This window comes from Macaca thibetana, chromosome 15 (genome assembly GCF_024542745.1).
Source record: "Macaca thibetana thibetana isolate TM-01 chromosome 15, ASM2454274v1, whole genome shotgun sequence".
NCBI lineage: Eukaryota > Metazoa > Chordata > Mammalia > Primates > Cercopithecidae > Macaca > Macaca thibetana.
This window is the reverse complement of record NC_065592.1, coordinates 65,560,477-65,578,631: the sequence shown is the minus strand read 5'-3', so window position 1 is coordinate 65,578,631 and position 18,155 is coordinate 65,560,477. Positions and strand designations below refer to the sequence as shown.

Sequence of the window (18,155 nt, the reverse complement as noted above, 5' to 3'; positions counted from 1 at the left end):
GGAATTCTGCTGGCGCCACCGCTGCAGAATGGTGGGCGGCGGCAGGATGCGCAGGCCCGGCGCGGGGGCGGGGTCGCAGATACTGCCAGAAAGGGTGTGCGGGCAACGCGGGTCACTTTGGGTGACAGCCAGGGTACCAGGAGGCACCGCATTTCATTCATGCAGTGACTGTTAAGCTTGCTGTGTGTCCGGGGGCTGCGGTTTGCTGCGGGGACCCTGCCCAGGGTTGCTGTTTAGCGCTCTGTAAGGGGTTGGACCAGGAAAGTAGCGCCTCTGCATATTCTGCCCAGCTCCTCTTGGTGCATTTCCTGGGGAAACTGATTAAGCCAACCCACGTTTCATTCATTCGCCCAGCCAGATAGATTGGGAACCGATTACATACCAGACATTGTGCGGGGCGCTGCGGATTTGGGGTCAACCCGCCTGTCCCTGCTCAGTGTAGAGTCTCCGGCCTGGGGAGGAGGAGCACAAGCGAATATGCATTCTACTGTGACTTTTTTGTTTGGGATTATAACGCTGGTGTGTAGAAAGTGCCGTGGAAACACTGAAGGAGGATTTAACAAGTCCCAGGGGGTGTTAAAGAAGACTTTTAAGACAACTCTTTGAAAATGGGTTTTGAAGGCAGAGAAGTAAGAGTCTGAGACGTAAAAGTGTAGGAGATGTTTCAGCATAGCGGAGCGTTCGGCTTGGTCGGAGCCAGGGAAATGAGAAAGCAAGAGGGACCTGATCATAAAAACACTATGAGAGGGGAAGGGGAAAAAGTATGTGCATTATCTCATACTTTACTACGATTTCGGAAGTTATGTAACCACTACAGTAGCAATAAGGGGAATCAGGAAAGGACTGCCATTGTGGTAACTAAAGTTTTAGAAAACTTAGTCTGGCAGTGTTATAAATCGGACACAGTGAGACATTCTTGGAGGGCTTAATGAACTAGTAAAGGGCCATGTGTATAGGCATTCTTCATATTGGGCCATGCATTCTAGGAATACCAGGGTAAAGGAGAAATGCAGCCTCTGAAGAGGACAGCTCTCCTAAATTCTAGTTGTTAGGGATATGGAGATGCTGAACTAGTGTGTGAGTTAAGGCAGAGCTGAAAATTTCTCTCTGAAGGTTTAGTGAAGAACTACTTTGGTGACCTGAGGTGCTTAACTAGAAATACAATACCAGAAATGAAGGCAAGTCTATAGAGACTATAACCATAATGGCCAGCATTTGCATATTATGTGCCAGGACTGTTCTGTGTATTTTTACATATAATAACTTATTCCTTGTAACAATCCTATGATAGAGGTACTGTATGCCCTTTTTGCAGATGAGAAAACAAGGCACAGAGAGTTTAAGTAACTTGCCTAAGGTTGGAAATCAGCTGGAAATACGTAGGGTCAGGAGTCAACCCAGGCAACCTAACCATTAAGCAAAACTGCCTTTTAGCAAGGCAGATTAAGCCTTTTCTGACATCTTCAGTTGAAGCCAGTCTTTGAAAGTCTGACCAAAGACAGTTATAAAAACGGAAGATAGGATAGCTCAGGACTTCATATGTTCCTACTGTTCTATATTTGCAGTTGGAGAAGCAACATAATGAAGTGGTTGAGAATCTGCTGTGGCGCCAGGAGAGTTACTGAAATTACTAAAGACAATTTGGAGAACGGAAGTTTTGTGTGCCAATTTTCAGTGTGAAAAAACAGTTGGATGTGAAGAAAAGTAAATTCTGTGAAGCTGATGTCTCCAATGACCTTCGAAAAGAAGTAGAAAATCATTATAAGCTCTCTTTACCTGAAGATTTCTTTCACTTCGGGAAGTTCTGTGAAGAACTTGATTCTGAAAAACCAGCTGGTGAGTTGCTCCAGAATCATTCTTGTATAAATGGAAAAAGTAATGTAATAGGAAATGGGATGGGTGTGGTGGCTCACACTCTGTAATCCCAGTTGAGGCAGGAGGATTGCCTGAGACCAGAAGTTTGAGACCAACCTGGTCAACACAGCAATACCTCTTCTCTACAAAAAAATAAAAATAAATAAAATAAAATAAAAAACTAGGCATGGTTGCATGTGCCTATAGTCCTAGCTACTTGGGAGACTGAGGTGGGGGGATCCTTCATTGAGCCTAGTAGTTCGAAGTTGCAATGAGCTATGATCACATCAGCCTCAGTGACAGAGCAAGACCCTGTCTCTAAAAAATATAATTGGCCAGGCATGGTGGCTCACACCTGTAATCCCAACACTTTAGGAGGCTAAGGCAGGCAGATCACTTGAAGTCAGGAGTTCGAGACCAGCCTGGGCAACACGGTGAAACCCTGTCTCTACTAAACATACAAAATTTAGCTGGGTGTGGTGGCGCATGCCTGTAGTCCCAGCTACTCGGGAGGGTGAGGCACAATCATCACTTGAACCTGGGAGGTGAAGGCTGCAGTGAGCCGAGATTGTGCCACTGCACTCCAGCCCAGGCAACAGAGCTAGACCCTGTCTCAAAAAATATATATATATAAAAAATAATTTTTTAAAAAAACCTAACCAAGAATATTAACAGCTCATAGAAAAGGAATATTTTCCAAGATGTTTTAGTAAGAGAAAATATAGTAAGAAATATAGATTAATGCTATAATAATGCCACTGTCACCTATTTTATTGGCAAAGGTAAATAATTTCATCACGTTCTGGGGGAATGTGAAGGAAAGTAAGCACTTTCATATGTTGCAGGACTTTGAATATGATTTAACAGTTCTGCTTCCAAGAATTTGTCTTATGGATTAGATAAACTAAGAATTATGTTTGAGGATATTTAAACAAAAAAATGGGAAATGGCTTAAATGCCTACCAATAATACATATATTCAGTAGATCTTAATTGTTTTAAAAGAATGAGACAGATTTTTAGGAAATAATAAACTATCATGCCTGAAATATGTTAAGTGAAAAAGAACAGTGTATAGAGTATGCTACCATTAGTACTTTTTTAAAGGGGGAGGGGGAGTATACACATATCCCTATATACTTTTCTATGTGCTTTCTTTGTCTCTGAAAGGAGAAAGAAACTCTTAATGGGCTATGATCATTACTTTGCACTATATACCTTTTGCACTGTTTTAATTTTTTAACTAGTAAGCACTGTCATACATTATTGGTGGAAATGTATATTTATACATATTCTGAATTTTGCCAATAGATCAGAACTGTGTAGCAGTTTCTTTGAAAAGTCATGTCTGTGTACAAACATTAGCAAAGATGTTCCCTGAAACATTTTTAGAACAGAAAAAAGAAATAGTAAATGTCCATCAGTAAAAGAATAGATGGTTACCTCTTTATAATGCAGTATCATGCCCTATTAAAAATCATGTAAAATAACATTGAATAGCATGGAAAATATTCGGAAAATTTAAGTGGGTCAGGATGGAGGACAAAAGCAGATTACAAAACAATCCATCTCAGTTTGTTACATATTTGTATCTGTTCATGGGTGTGGAGAGTATGGAAATTTGTTACTGTATACTAGACTATTAACTGTGTTATCTTTGACTAATGAGATGGATGGTTTTAGTTTTCTTGTTGCTTTAAAAATTAGTATATGCTCTTCTAAGCTCCACTTGAGCTGAACAATTTTTCCTGTCCAATTATCTCCATGCTTCTATTCACGTTATTACCTCTTACAGGAATTTTTTTGCTTTCTTCATCCTTGCCTCCTTATAAAGGGTCCTGCCTGGTGTTCTCCCCTCCCTCTTAGAAGCAGCAAGGACCCATTTGAAGTTATACATTGTACATTGCACAGACTTCATGTCTTTGTGGTTTAGTAGTACTGACTGTGATCTGTGAATAGAGAAGGGAGATGGAATCATCTAGGGTTAGGGTTGGCCAAATAGATTGTCAAAGAGTCAAGGGAATCTGGTGTGCTAGCTGAGGTAGAGGAAAGAGGGATAAGAAATGTTTTTTACTTTTTTTTTTTTTTTTTTGGAGACAAAGTCTCGCCCTGTCACCCAGGCTGGAGTGCAATGGCATGATCTCATTTCACTGCAACTTCTGCCTCCTGGGTTCAAATGAATCTTGTACCTCAGCCTCCCAAGTAGCTGGGATTACAGGCATAAGCCACCACACCTGGCTAATTTTTGTATTTTTAGTAGAGACGGGGTTTTGCCATGTTGACCAGGCTGGTCTGAAACTCCTGACCTCAGGTGATCAGCCTGCCTCACGCTCCCAAAGTGCTGGGATTACAGGTATGAGCCACCATGCCTGGCCTGTTTTTTACTATTCTTAATCCACACATTTTTGCTATCTTTCTCTCCCTTAATCTGTGTGTACTACAAGTAGCTGAGGCTAATTGCAGTGTGGTAATGGGCCTGTAGGAATACAAACCAGTCTTGCTTTGGCTAAAATAAGAAACAACAGGATTGTTTGAGATGTTAAGTTAATACAGTGGTAAATTTCAGAGGAAATCCTAAATGTAAATGCCACTTTTCTGTTACTCTGACTTCTTTTCCATTGAATGTTTGTAACTGACATCTTCACACATAACTCAAGATTTTCTTTTACTTTAGAAACTTTTTGAAGACAATTGCTTAGAAATAGTTTACTCACTAAAAGCATTATTTCCTATCTGTCTGCAGAAAGTATTGTCTAAATTTATTTGCTTTATAGATCCACTTTCTGTAAGCCTTTGACTTCAGTTAGTTGGTCCTTATGATATCCTTGCTGGAAAACATAAAATGAAGAAAAAATCAACAGGCCCGAATTTTAACCTTCATTGGAGGTTTTACTATGATCCTCCTGAGTTCCAAACCATTATTATTGGAGATAAACTCAGTACCACATTGGGTATTTCAGGTAAAGGATCTTTTCTTTGCCTCTAAAATACAGCTGCTGTCCTGCTAATGAGGATAAACAGTTATTCATTAGCCTCACCCAAGGTGAAAGGCACATTTTCCCCTATTGGTGGATATATGAGCCATCTGTTGTTCTTGCTGTTACCATTTTAACCTTCCCTAGGATGGGTGAACTCTTTAGGTTTAATCTCACTGGTTCTTCCTTTCCTTGTAAACTTTTTTTTCTCTTTTGGGTTCAGAAGAACTCTTTTGGCCCAAGATAATTTAGAGCAGCTGTTGTGACTTGTGCTTAATAAGCTATGTGCTTCCTGGTGCCAGAGTGGCAACTGGGAACTAAGAGTGATCTCTGGAGTCACACTGGTCCTCTTGTTTATTATCTGTGTGATCCTGTGTCATTAGTGACTGTGACTTTCTGTGACTCAGTTTCCTGTCTTGTAATAATAGGGATAATTGTACATATGTGATAGGAATATTATGAGAATTAAATGAATGCATACAAGATACCTAGAAGGTTAAGAAATAGAGAAACTCCACTTGTCCGCTTGTACCAGTAGAGATGCTATCCTTTAAAGTGAAGATTAAATGTAAGGTAATAGAAGAAACGTGTCCAGGAAGAAGTACTGTAGTACAGTAGAATGCACATGGTGCTAGGAATTGAATTATACTGTAGCCAAGTATTTATCATATAAATGATACATCTGATTTTAAACACTTGTTAAGAGTTCATTACTTGTGTATAATTCAAACAGAAAGGTTTAATGTAGTCAAGATTTATCATAGATGTTCCTAAGAAACTTGGAGCTTAAAACGATAAATTTGTTTCAATTTTAAAAAATGCCCTTATAAAAGAGGCCTTTAAAAAGAGGGAAAAAATAGGGGTAAATTGTCTGTAGACCTAAAATCCCACTGATAATATAAATTATGGGCAGCTAAATTTTTAATGTCTTTTGCTTAAACAGGGATTCTCCTGATGAACTTCTTGTATATGTTGGTATAAATGAAGCAAAGAAAAATTGTATAATTGTTCCAAATGGAGATAATGTATTTGCAACAGTCAAGTAAGAATATTTTATCTCAAATTCTCTGATGTTTATGTAAGTTTACAATTTTTATACTATATTAGTCCATTACAAAGCGGGTTTGCGGGGCTGGGCACAGTGACTCACACCTGTAATTCCAGCACTTTGGGAGACCAAGGTGGGCGCATTGCTAAGGTCTGGACTTCGAGCCCAGCCTGGCCAACATGGAGAAACCCCATCTCTACTAAAAATAAACAATTAGCCAGGGGCATGGTGGCACACGCCTGTAATCCCAGCTACTCAGGAGGCTGAGGTAGGAGAATCGCTTGAACACAGGAGGTGGAGGTCACAGTGAGCCGAGATTGTGCCACTGCACTCCAGCCTGAGTGACAGAGTGAGACTCCATCTCCAAAAAACAAAACAAAGCAGGTTTGAGGCAAGCCTATAACTGTAGATTTCTAAAGATAATTTCCATGACTTTTGAAGGAAGTCTTATCTATACTGTTATTTTGTCACTCTTCACCAAAAAATACACGTTTTATGTAACTATTTTGCTTAATACTCGACCTCAGATGTTCCATGGCAAAATCAAAAGATTTTTTAGACATTGACTTTTAAACACTTGTTAAGAGTTCATTACTTGTGTATAGTTCAAACAGAAAGGTTTAGAAGTAAAAAGATGCTCATAAAATCCTTGGGATGGCTGAGGGGACAGGCTGAGCTTCCAGGAATGACAGTTGTGTGGCTCACAGTGGATTTTATGTCTCTGCCACCACCACCATCAGGAAGCTGGGATATCAAGAACTGCTGCCACAATGGGTGGCTCTAGGACCATATTATCTTGGGTATAACCTGTACCAGGTAAATGGATGCCTTACCCATTGCCTCTCAGCCCCCATAGAGCTAAGCACCAGGTGCTGGGATCTCAGCTACAGCTACTGCCGAACTATCAGATGTCTCTACAGCTGTGCTCACTGATGGAGACCATGGAAGCACAGCCTCCAGCTGTTATCTCTTCTGCCTCTGAGACTTCAAACTATTGCAGCTGTTTGGAAGAAGCTAGGTCCCATGTGGAGCCTGGGCTAAAGAGTAGTATGGGAAATGCAGCAAACTTTCATGAGGAAGGGATTGGAATAGAGCTGAGTGATCCAGTCTATGCTATGTCAGCCACAGACGTGACATGAAACAATTTCATTTGTCAGCAGCTGTGTAGTTTGCATTGTAATGAAGAAAGGAAACTTCATCACTTCAAATACAAGTAGATTATGTTTCATTTGACCTCTTTTAGTACTATCTCTTTAAAGGGCTTTTGTTCCCTGTGATTTGATAATATAAATTTGCAGTAAAGCAAATTCAAACTAAATCACCCTAATACAACCACTAGACTGTGCTACATACATACTGGTGTATCTACGGGGCAACTACATTGTAGATGTCCAAAAATGTTCTTTGTTTTCTAATACCTCTCAGTTTCCTATAAAACCTTGCTTGGTATTTGTAATTTATAAGTTCTTTTAAACTCTTTGGATTTATTGTTCAATTTAAATTGGTGCCATCTTTATTAGAAACTGTTGCTTACTGTCTGTCTCTTGCACTAGGATGTAAGCTCCATGAGGGCAGAGGCTTTGTTTTGTGCACAGTATCTGCCCCATAGTAAATGCTCCATAAATATTCATTCCACAATACTTTGGCACCTAAAAACACCTAATTTTTTCAGGCTGGCCAACATAGTGAGACTATCTTTTTTTAAAAAAAAAAAAACCTACCTTTTCATTTGTATTACTAGTCACGTTTGTCTTAACAGAAATCTTTTTTTAAAAGAAAGATAATATAATAGTGGTCGTCTAACATAACCCTAGACTCTTCTGGTATCTTTTTTTTATAGCTAATTGGAGAACCCAGACAAAGAAAAAAAAAAACGTGGGTAATAATATTTATAATTTAGGTGGAGATCAGCAAGTGACTACTTGAGGAACTGCCTTCAATAATTTGTCTCGAACACAGGAGTAAAAAAATTACTTGAGATATAACTATTTTAGTACTTTTCAAGTATAACGGTTTTAGTTTTTTGGGTACCACCTCCTTAAATCAGCTAATCAGAACACTTAATTTCTTTATATATTTTAAAATCTATTTTTATGGCAGATGGAGTAAGGTCTTTCAAGGCAGACCTTTGAGCAACAAATTTTTATGCCCAGAGAAAGAAGTGTCTCTGCAAGATTTAATAGTAACTAAAGAAATGAAAATTAAGCCAGCAAAGATTTTTAAAGGTTAAAGAATAGTAATAATCAATGATGACTAGGGTATAAGAACCCTTACTGATGTGTTAATTGGTAAAACCTTTGTAGAAAGCAGTTTGAAAAATGTTTAAACTACCGTTTTCTAAGATTTCTTGACAGATGACATTGCCAGGCACCCTGTGAAGTACACATTTATACCCTTAAGTTAGCAATTCCACTTACAGATATTCATCAAAGGGATTTTGGACAGGTACAGAAATATGTGTGTTTTTTACAGATTGTTTATCAAATGAAAAATTGGCAACAACATACCCAGCAATAGAGAAGACTAGGTAAATATAAACTATCCATATACTATAATACCTTGGTATTGATTTGTTGAATTTGTTATGAAGTGGGCAAATAACAGTGTAGAATGATTCCATTTCATACTGTCTAATGCATTCGGAAATAAACATATTCAATTTTTAAGTATCTTTGAACAACAAAGTTAGGAATGACTTTTTTTTTTCCTTCTGCCTTGTTTTGTTTCCTAAAATAACTAGGGCAAATAGTTTTTACCTTGGGTCAGGGACTTTGAGGGTCAAAACTATTTGTGATAATAAAATATTATTTTTGCACCAATGGCACAAAGGTAATGGTGGATAATACTGTTGTCTCCGTGGCAGGAATCAAGATAGTGCCACAAGAGTAGCAGCAGTCATTGCATTATTCACAGCAGTAACATGCAAATGTATTTAAGAATGTTTGTGATGGAGCCAGACATGGTAGCTACTCGGAATGTTGAGGTGTGAGCATTGCTTGAGCCCAGGAGTTCAAGTTTATCCTGAGCAACATAGCAAGACCCTGTCCCTGGAAAAAAACGTCAGTGATGGAGTATATATGTGTTAGCTGTCTACCATTGAGTATATCTCTTCAACATTCTGTGATGAAATAGGAAATGCATAGACAGCATTTCTCATACTGAAGTACTGTGGTTTGTCTAAGGGGAAAAAAAAGCACTTGTGTGATTGAGTTTTGAGATGAACTTTTTCCCACTTTTAGAAATAGTGACTCACTGACAAAGTCTGGTTATTTGGGTCTAGATACTGGCAGAAATATTTTCAAATGAACCAAAGAAAACAACTATTTTTTGCCAGTGATAAAATTCAAGGTTTCGAACAATAATAAATTGAGAAACTTGTAATACCAGCATGAGCTTGATAGCTTTTTTTTCTAATGTTATGTATTGGAGTGAATTTGATATATAAGTTTCAACATTTACATCTGTAATTTAGTGAACCACTATTTCCAAAGGGCCATTGCATGATGCCATATAACATGCATGGGTACAAATTCTTTTGCATTCAAGGAATTCTAATGGATTTTAAGTAACAACACAAACTGTTCATGTTCATGGTTATGGCTTCAGTTGCACATTGCACCTTATCTTTAAGCATCACACAGCAAAGTGTTAGAGTAGGTTTAGGCAGAGACAAAAACTTAGAGATAGTTCATAATAATGTCATATGTATGGGAAGGCAGCTACCAAGTGCCTTCAATAGTGGCAGAAGTAAAAGAGGATATTTTATGTGGGCTTTGATGGATGCCTAAGAACTTACTAGAAAGAATGGGAAGAAGGATGTTTTAGGTAAGGGAGCAGTATGTGTGTGAAAGTGTGGAAATACATGGCACAGGGTACTTGAATGGATATATGCCATGCCAGAGTGTTGAGGAAGACTGTAAAGATTGATTCACATAGGACTGACATCAAATTTGCATTTTATGATTGATAAAAACATATCGTCTAGACATACAGCTGGTAATAATTGAAGGTAAGATTTAGTGTAACTGTGTGCTGTAATCAGAAGTTAGATTTTGGTGGCTTGGGTTTCTGTGACACTTTATTTTTATTATTATACTTTAAGTTCTAGGGCACATGTGCAGAATGTGCAGGTTTGATACGTAGGTATACATGTGCCATGCTAGTTTGCTGCACCCATCAACTCATCATTTACATTAGGTATTTCTCCTGATGCTATCCCTCCCCCAGCCCCCCACTGCCCGACAGGCCCCAGTGTGTGATGTTCTCTGCCCTGTGTCCAAGTGATCTCATTGTTCAATTACCACCTATGAGTGAGAACATACAGTGTTTGGTTTTCTGTCCTTGTAATAGTTTGCTCAGAGTGATGGTTTCCAGCTTCATCCATGTCCCTGCAAAGGACAGGAACTCATCCTTTTTTATGGCTGCATAGTAATCCATGGTGGATATGTGCCACAGTTTCTTAATCCAGTCTATCATTGATGGACATTTGGGTTGGTTCCAAGTCTTTGCTATTGTGAATAGTGTGTGGCACTTTAATCTACCAGCTGTACTGGTAACTCTACTGGTTTAATCCACTAGCTCTCTGAACTTGGGTAAGTTGATTATCTTCTTTGCCTTTTTTTTTTTCCTGATAAATAAGATGAAGCTAAGACTAGCACCCACTATAAATGTTCTAAGCCCTTTGATAACAGTGTTGTAGAGAGTACTACAAACTCTCAGATGCCGCAGTGAATAAAAGTGAGTTTCTTCCTAGGAGCTGTTACTCCCTGCACCTTTCTTCTGGGAGTCTGGCACCCCCTCCCACTCTTCACTTTACTCCTGACCTTTTACACTGATGGCAAAAATCTTAACCTGTTTGTGATAAAATATAAAATTATTGCCATAAGTGGCATTAGCATGCTGTATATTTACATACTTTTGAAAACTACTTTGGATTATTCTTTTGTATAAGTTTATAAAGTAGCTTTGCTTTCCTTTCTCGTTTTCTAAATTTTTCTTAACACAAATTTCAACATTAAAAAAAAAAATCTATTGACCTTATTGTAACAGTGTCCTCTGTTTCTTTAAAAATGAAAAAAAAAAAAAGGCCAGGCGCAGTGGTTCATGCCTGTAATCCCAGCACTTTGGGAGGCCAAGGTGGGCAGATCACCTGAGGTCAGGAGTTCGATACCAGCTTGGCCAACATAGTGAAACTCTGTCTCTACTAAAAATACAAAAATTAGCTGGGCATGGTGGCATGCACCTGTAATCCCAGCTACTCGGGAGGCTGAGGCAGGAGAATCACTTGAACCTGGGAGGCAGAGGGTGCAGTGAGCTGAGACCCTGCCATTGCACTCCAGCCTGGGCAACAAGAGCAAAACTCTGTCTCAAAAAAAAAGATGGAATTTGGTTTTTTTTGTTTTTTGTTTTTTGAGACAGAGTCTTAGGCTGGAGTGCAGTGACACAATCTCGGCTGACTGCAACCCCCACCTTCCAGATTCAAGCGATTCTCATACCTCAGCCTCCCGAGTAGCTATGAATACAGGTGCATGCCACCACACCCGGCTAACTTTTGTATTTTTAGTGAAGACAGGGTTTCACCATGTTTCCCAGGTTGATTTCAAACTCCTGACCTTGAGTGATCCACCCACCTCAGCCTCCCAAAGTGCTGGAGTTACAGGTGTGAGCCACCACGCCTGGCCCCTGAAAAATTTTTTTGATGTCTACTTTTTTTTCTGTTAGGTCAGACTTCTCTGAAGTAGTATGCCATATCTTAGTATCAAGTAATACAACTTAAAACTTGACTAATCTCAGCTTTGTAACTATTCCTTACATCTTTATTGTAGACATTAGAGTGCTGATATAAATTTGAATCATATTTTCTCTTTCTGTGACTGGCAGTTTTTATTAATGTTGCTTTTCTCTTATTTGAAGAAAACTATTAGGGATTTTGAGAAAAGTGTTGGTGAGTATTCTGCCATGTCAGATTCCATGTCAAATTCTTGCATGGAATTTGACTTTTTTAACTTGGCTCAACTTCCAACGGTCTTTGTACTTAGTATAGTGGTCTGCAACATAATGAGGACTTTTACTACTTTTTCAGATTACTTTTGATGAAAAAAACAGAAAGAAGTAACAGATAAAAAGAAAACCAATCTCTTGAAAAACATAGATGAAAAACTCACAGAAACAGCCAGAAAACTGGGGTACTCACTGGAACAGAGAACCATGAAGATGAAACAGAGAGATGAGAAAGTATGACTTCAATCTGTTGACCTCTATTTTGCTATTTAGCAGATTTTTTCCCCTCTTGAATCCTTCCCATCTCTACCCTGCCCTTCTCTTCTCTAGTCCTCTTAAGAGCTGGATGTTGTCCCTTAGGGGTGCTAGGAGGATGGCACTGAAACGGGGGTCAGATGGCTCCTTTGGGTTGGTACACTGGTTGAATTGCATAACTGGTGATATCACTGCTGTGGTTGAATAACTCATGCCGGTATTTACCATTCTTTTAATCTTGTTTTATCAGTTAATCACTTCATAAAGTTAAGTGAAAGCTGCTTTGTACATAATGAAATTTACATAGGTATATTTTCTTCAGTAAACATGTATATCAGCAGTGCTTCTTCCTTTTTCCTTATTGATCTCATCATTTCCTTTTCCATCTCTCCTAAATGTCTGCAGTGTGAGGGGAGAATTTTGTAAAGGAGCAAATACTTCTTAGTGTTGGATTCTTTTGGTTTTCAGCTATAGATTTCAGATTAAGTTAATGACAAGCTGGAAGATTTCTGCCTTGGAGTAAATGAGAATTCTGTAGGAGTTTGTTCTTATGGCCTCTGGGGGAAAAATAACACTTGTCACTGGAATGAGGGCTCCCCAGTCTCCTCCAGCCTCTCATTGTTTGTCTGCCCTTGCTGGTTCATCTGAATGTTCTAAGATAAATGGAGAACTTGTTATTCCTCAATAAACTAGCACTGATAATGAAGTACCTTAGTGTACTTAGGCATTAAATCCTACTTCAGTTCCTTCTCTGATCTTGATTCAGCTTCAAGGGTGATATTCTGATAATTTCTAGGCACTCTTTCTTTAGTCCTATAGATTGGAAAGTTTCTTAAAATGTACATTTTAATGTACAACATGGCATTTTAAAAGTTAAGGTTTTTTATTGCCATTTACCTTTCTGGTTATCACAGGAAGCTTCTCCCAACTTGTGACTAGGAGGAAGGGTAGCATTTGTAGCCTAATGTATTCCTAATTTGTTTTGACTAACGTCTAAGCATCAATACACATAATACCTGTTAGCCAATTATTTAATCAGTCTTTTTTTTCTACCACAAGCTATATTTCAGAGGAGATTTTCTTAATTCTTCCCCATAAATAAGATATAATTCAGGTTTAAATTTCATACATATTTTTGTCCTAGACCCCGCCCCCATGAAGTTTCATTTTAGTATTTGTTCTTTATATAAAAACAGATGGTAAAAACAAAGACAAAAAAGAACTTACAAGACAATCATGTTTTTAATCCTCCCCCATTGATGATTATACTTTCATACTGTTTTCTGTTATTGTAAGGTTGTTCTTCTATTGTTTTTGTGAGATCTTCATTTAATTCATATTTTTCTACTGAAGAAATAAGTTCCACTAGTATATGTGAGTTAGTGGCTTGGTCCTTGTGTGTGAGTGTAAGAATGTCTCCACTCTAGTATGATAGAGCACTGTATAGCACACTAGAAATCAGTGTTTCTATACTGACAGTAACCTAGCATACTTTGGAATGCAGAGCCCTTATATCATTTGACTCCCTACAACAAATCTGCAAAGTTAGGATTATCATCCTATTTTATAGATAAGTAAATTGAGGGTTATAGAAGTTTTGTGTCTTGCCCAAAATCTTAAATGACACATGCAAAATCCAACTTCATATTTTCCATATTTGGCATTCTTTCCACCCCATCTTCTTACTAATTGGTTTTCTGCCGCTTCACCTTTTCCATACCTAGATCTCTTCATAAGGAACATTAGTTAAATATGCATAAAATGATGGTGTGTCACTCTATCCACCTGTGATCTGATGCTTCCGGATGTCACTCATTCCTATACAGTTTTCCTACATTTGTAATCTTATTCTTCATAATAAAATTACAATTCTGATGACTTCTTAATTGATACCTCTTTATGGACAATTAGTACAGGTAATCATCTGTAAAAAATCTGAACATGTATCTACCATGGTTCCTACTGTATGTTGTTCAGCCTGAGTTGGCAACTATAGCACTGCTGTCTTTTTCTTTATCACTGCTTTATGTCCTGCCTTTTACACTTATGAATATGTTATGTTTATCATTTCATATTGCCAACTTAAGATCTACCTCATAATTTTGAGTGGCTGCAGAATACTGTACTTATGTTTAAAGTTTGGGTTGCTTAAAATTTTTCACAAATACAGACAACCCTGCCATAGATATCCTTTTATACCTTTATTCACATACTTATCTGGTTCTTTTTTTAGAAGAAATTCCTAGACATAGACATAGTATTACCAGGTCCAAAGAAGTGTGTATGTGTGTGTGTGTGTAGTTTTTCTTTGCTTGTTTCTAATTTTGTGGGGTTTTCTTTAGTGCTTTTGGTTTTTTCCATGCTGGTAGATATAAAATTCTGCATTGTTTTAATTAGCATTTCTTTAATTATAAAGGACATTAAATATTTTTTACTTTTGTTGGCCATTGCATTTTTTTTGACTGCCCGAACTCTGCCCATTTTTCTATCAGGGATAGAATTAGTCTTGTTCTTACATGTGTTCTAATTTGGATGTTAGTCTTTTCCTTTGTTAGACTTCTTTATAATTTAAAGATATTAATTTTCATTTACTGTTATATTTTGCAGATATATTTTATCAGTTAATTTGTCTTCTTGATTTCACTAGAGTTTATTTTTATACAGTCAACTTTTTCTTCTCCATCACAAATTATTTTAATTTACCATCTAGTAGTTTTATGATTTTATTTTTACATTTAATTCTGAAATCCAGCTGCAAATTATCTTGATATAAAGATTAAGATAGAAGATAATGACTTCATTTTTTCCCAAGTGGTAAACAGTTGTATAATAACTTCCTTTGAATAATCTGCCCTTTCTGGCAGCTTAATAAAGGATGATGAAAGAAGCAAGAGACTGGGAGAATAGGGAGATTCGAGAGAAAAAGTCTTTAAGATATAGAGACATAGGTGAGAAGCCTTTAAAATTGGAGTTTGCTTTTTGGGTTGTGTGCTTCCTCTGCCTTGGAAACTTTTCACGGAATTGCACAAAGCGGAGTATTTGTACAGATGTTTTGTTAAAGAAAGACCTAAAAATAATACCACTAACATGAATTAAAGGAAGAATGGAAACTGGAAGGGTTATGGTGGTAGTTGTAGTTGGGCCTGTTTTTGTCTTTGAAGACTACCACTTGATGAAAGCTCACTGGTTATGTGATTTGCCTCCACAAAAGACACCGCAAACCTAGAAACTGCCCTACTTTTGGGAAGTTTGCAAACGAGCCTAATATTCCAGGTAAAAATAGGGGGCTCTGAATTTCACAGGATGGAGGAGAGGAGTTCTGTCCTACCATATCTTCTTGCTGACAAAAACTGTTTCTTACTGTCTTTCTTTTATACCCAGGTTCTTCTGTGCTTGCTACCAAGCAGGTACTTTGACCTTAGAGGAAACTGATATTTTGGCTTGCCTCCTAGGATGTATTGGGTTCTTCCTTAACAAATCAGGATGCAGACTTCCAAGTGACTGGCTCAATTAAAGCCAATTATTTCACTGTTTTGTGATTACTTCAAGTGCTTGACTTTTAGCTAATTTTTGAGGGAAAAAAAAAAAAAAACAGTGTTAAATGTTTACCCTAGAGTCCAAATTTACTGAAATAAAATGCCATTGAATGTTACATTTGGGCAGAAATGTTGAGGGTTTATGTATTTGGGTTTTTTTTAATGTCTCTTTACCGTGATTACATTTTATTCTTTTCTTTAACGTGGGTTGTGACAAAGACCTTTGATTGTGCAGGCTTGGTTGTTCCAGTAGATGAAAATGATGTCGGGGACAGAGAGCTCCCTGAAACAGATGGTAACATATTTCATATGTAAAGACGTGCATATATGGTAATGCATATGTAGGAAGGTTTTGCTTATATGGGGAGGTAGGTATGTCCATATACCTTTTGTGAGACAGTTGCTAGACCTTGGTAATAAAGAGTAAGCTTAGGTTTTAGAGTCAGTCATTCCTGAATTAAAACTGAGTTCATAGCTGTGGCCTTCAACAAATTATTTAACTCCACGAAACCTTGTCTTTTTCATCTGTAAAATGAAGTTAATGATATTCACTTCATAGGGGAAGTTGGGGTATAAACAAGTATTAAGATACTTAGCAAAATACCTGCCTCAGTGCTCAAAATTTGGTAGTTATTTTTAAGAATTTAAAGAATTTTAACCTATTGCCTACTTTCTTGGAACTACTTCCGAACCTTTGACATTACAGTCAACTTGCAAAATAGTAATTTTTGAAATAGTATGTGTTTTTATGGTTCTTTGTGAACATTTTTTCATCTGCATGTAAAATGATTTAGCTTTCAGAAGCCCAAGATCCTGAACTACTTCATATATAAGTATAAAAACACTTTCAAAATGGACCACTGCACATAATCTTGAACATCGAGAATGAAAATCTCTTCTCAACTCTTTTCCTCTCATCTCCATTCCCTTATTGTGAAAGGCCCTATTGGTATTCCTCTATTGATCATCCTGTTCTGGGGGGATAAAACTTAAAGGAAAATCACACTTAGCACCTTCTCAAGGAACCATGTATTCCTGCCCAACACACATACTTGGCCATCTATTTTTCAGAACAGAACTAACTAGCCTTGGTAGTTACCAGTCACTGAGGTTGTGACCTGGACATCTGTGTTTAAACCAGTTCTCTAATGCAGTTCTTCTCAAACTTTACTGTGCAGAGTCTCCAGCCAGTAGAGAGAGAGGTCTTAGATGGCAGCTATTCATATGGACTTGTTGTTGCTGTACCCCTGCCACTTAGAGGAGTGCCTTAGGGAAGATGAATGTGGCTAAGCTGTCCAGTGTGATGGCCACTGAGTACCTCACATGTGGCTGCTACAACTAAGGAACAAAATTTGTAACTTGTATTATTAATTTTGTACTCTGTGTGTGTGTGTGTGTGTGTGTGTGTGTGTGTGTGTGAGAGAGAGAGAGAGAGAGAGAGAGAGAGGGTCTCACTCTGTCACCCAGGATAGTGTAGTGGCACAATTATCCTGTCTCGGCCTCCTGAGTAGCTGGGACTACAGGTCTGCACCACCATGCCTGGCTAATTGGTGTTTTTTGTTTTGTTTTCCATGTAGAGACAAGGTCTCACTCTGTTGCCCATGCTGGTCTCAAACTCCTGGGCTCAAGTGATCCACCCACCTCAGCTTCCCAAACTGTTGGGAATTACAGGTGTGAGCCACTGTACCTGGCCTGTAATTGTGTATAATTTTAATTAGTTTAAGTCTGTAAATTAAAACAGGATTAAATGTTTCTTGTATTGATTATATGTTGACATAATACTATTTTGGGAATATGGGTTAAATACAATACCTTAATTTCACCTGTTTTTAATTTTTTTTTAGCTCCTCCTCCTCCCCCAGCTGTTTCTTTTTTCATGTGGATACTGGAAAAAATGTAGCCCATATTATATTACACTTGCACAGGCTGATCTGTCCTATATCTCCTCTTTGAAGCCAGAGGCAATTCGTCTCTGATGGGACCAGTGTGGGCTCTAGCTACTGGTCAGTCTTCATGTCTCTGCTCACAGAGAGAACTTTAAAAAGCATGATTACTGTGTCATTTGGGAAAGGTTAAGCACATTTGTTGTAGAGATGAGCAGTCTCTAAAACTTTTGGGGTGATGGATGTTAAACTGTAGTGCCCTGGAGTAAAGCCTGTTACCTTACTGTAGGTGTGGTTCTGGGGTTTTATGTCCAGTCTAATATTCTAGGCATTAGATCCTTCTGTATTTAGTTTTCAAGTGGTAGCAAAATGTAAGAATGAAGGACCTAATCTTCTTGCTCTTGCCTAGTGTCCTTTGCCAGGAGGTACAATTGACTGGCAATTTGTTAATGTGACAATGATTAGCAAATCACAACTAAGTTTGTTCTTAACCCTTTGAAGCTTCTTACAATAACACTGTAAGGGGGGCTAAACTGGTTGTAAATCACATCTTCCCCAGTGTGTAGGATTGGGCAAGCTTTCCAACACCTTTGTTTCTCTCTTTA

General features: G+C 38.0%; 1 pseudogene; it reads left to right on the top strand.

Annotated features, from left to right (window-relative positions):
- Positions 1 to 28: 28 nt before the first annotated feature.
- LOC126937297 (histone PARylation factor 1-like) lies at positions 29 to 16,166 on the top strand (annotated as a pseudogene).
- Positions 16,167 to 18,155: the final 1,989 nt, after the last annotated feature.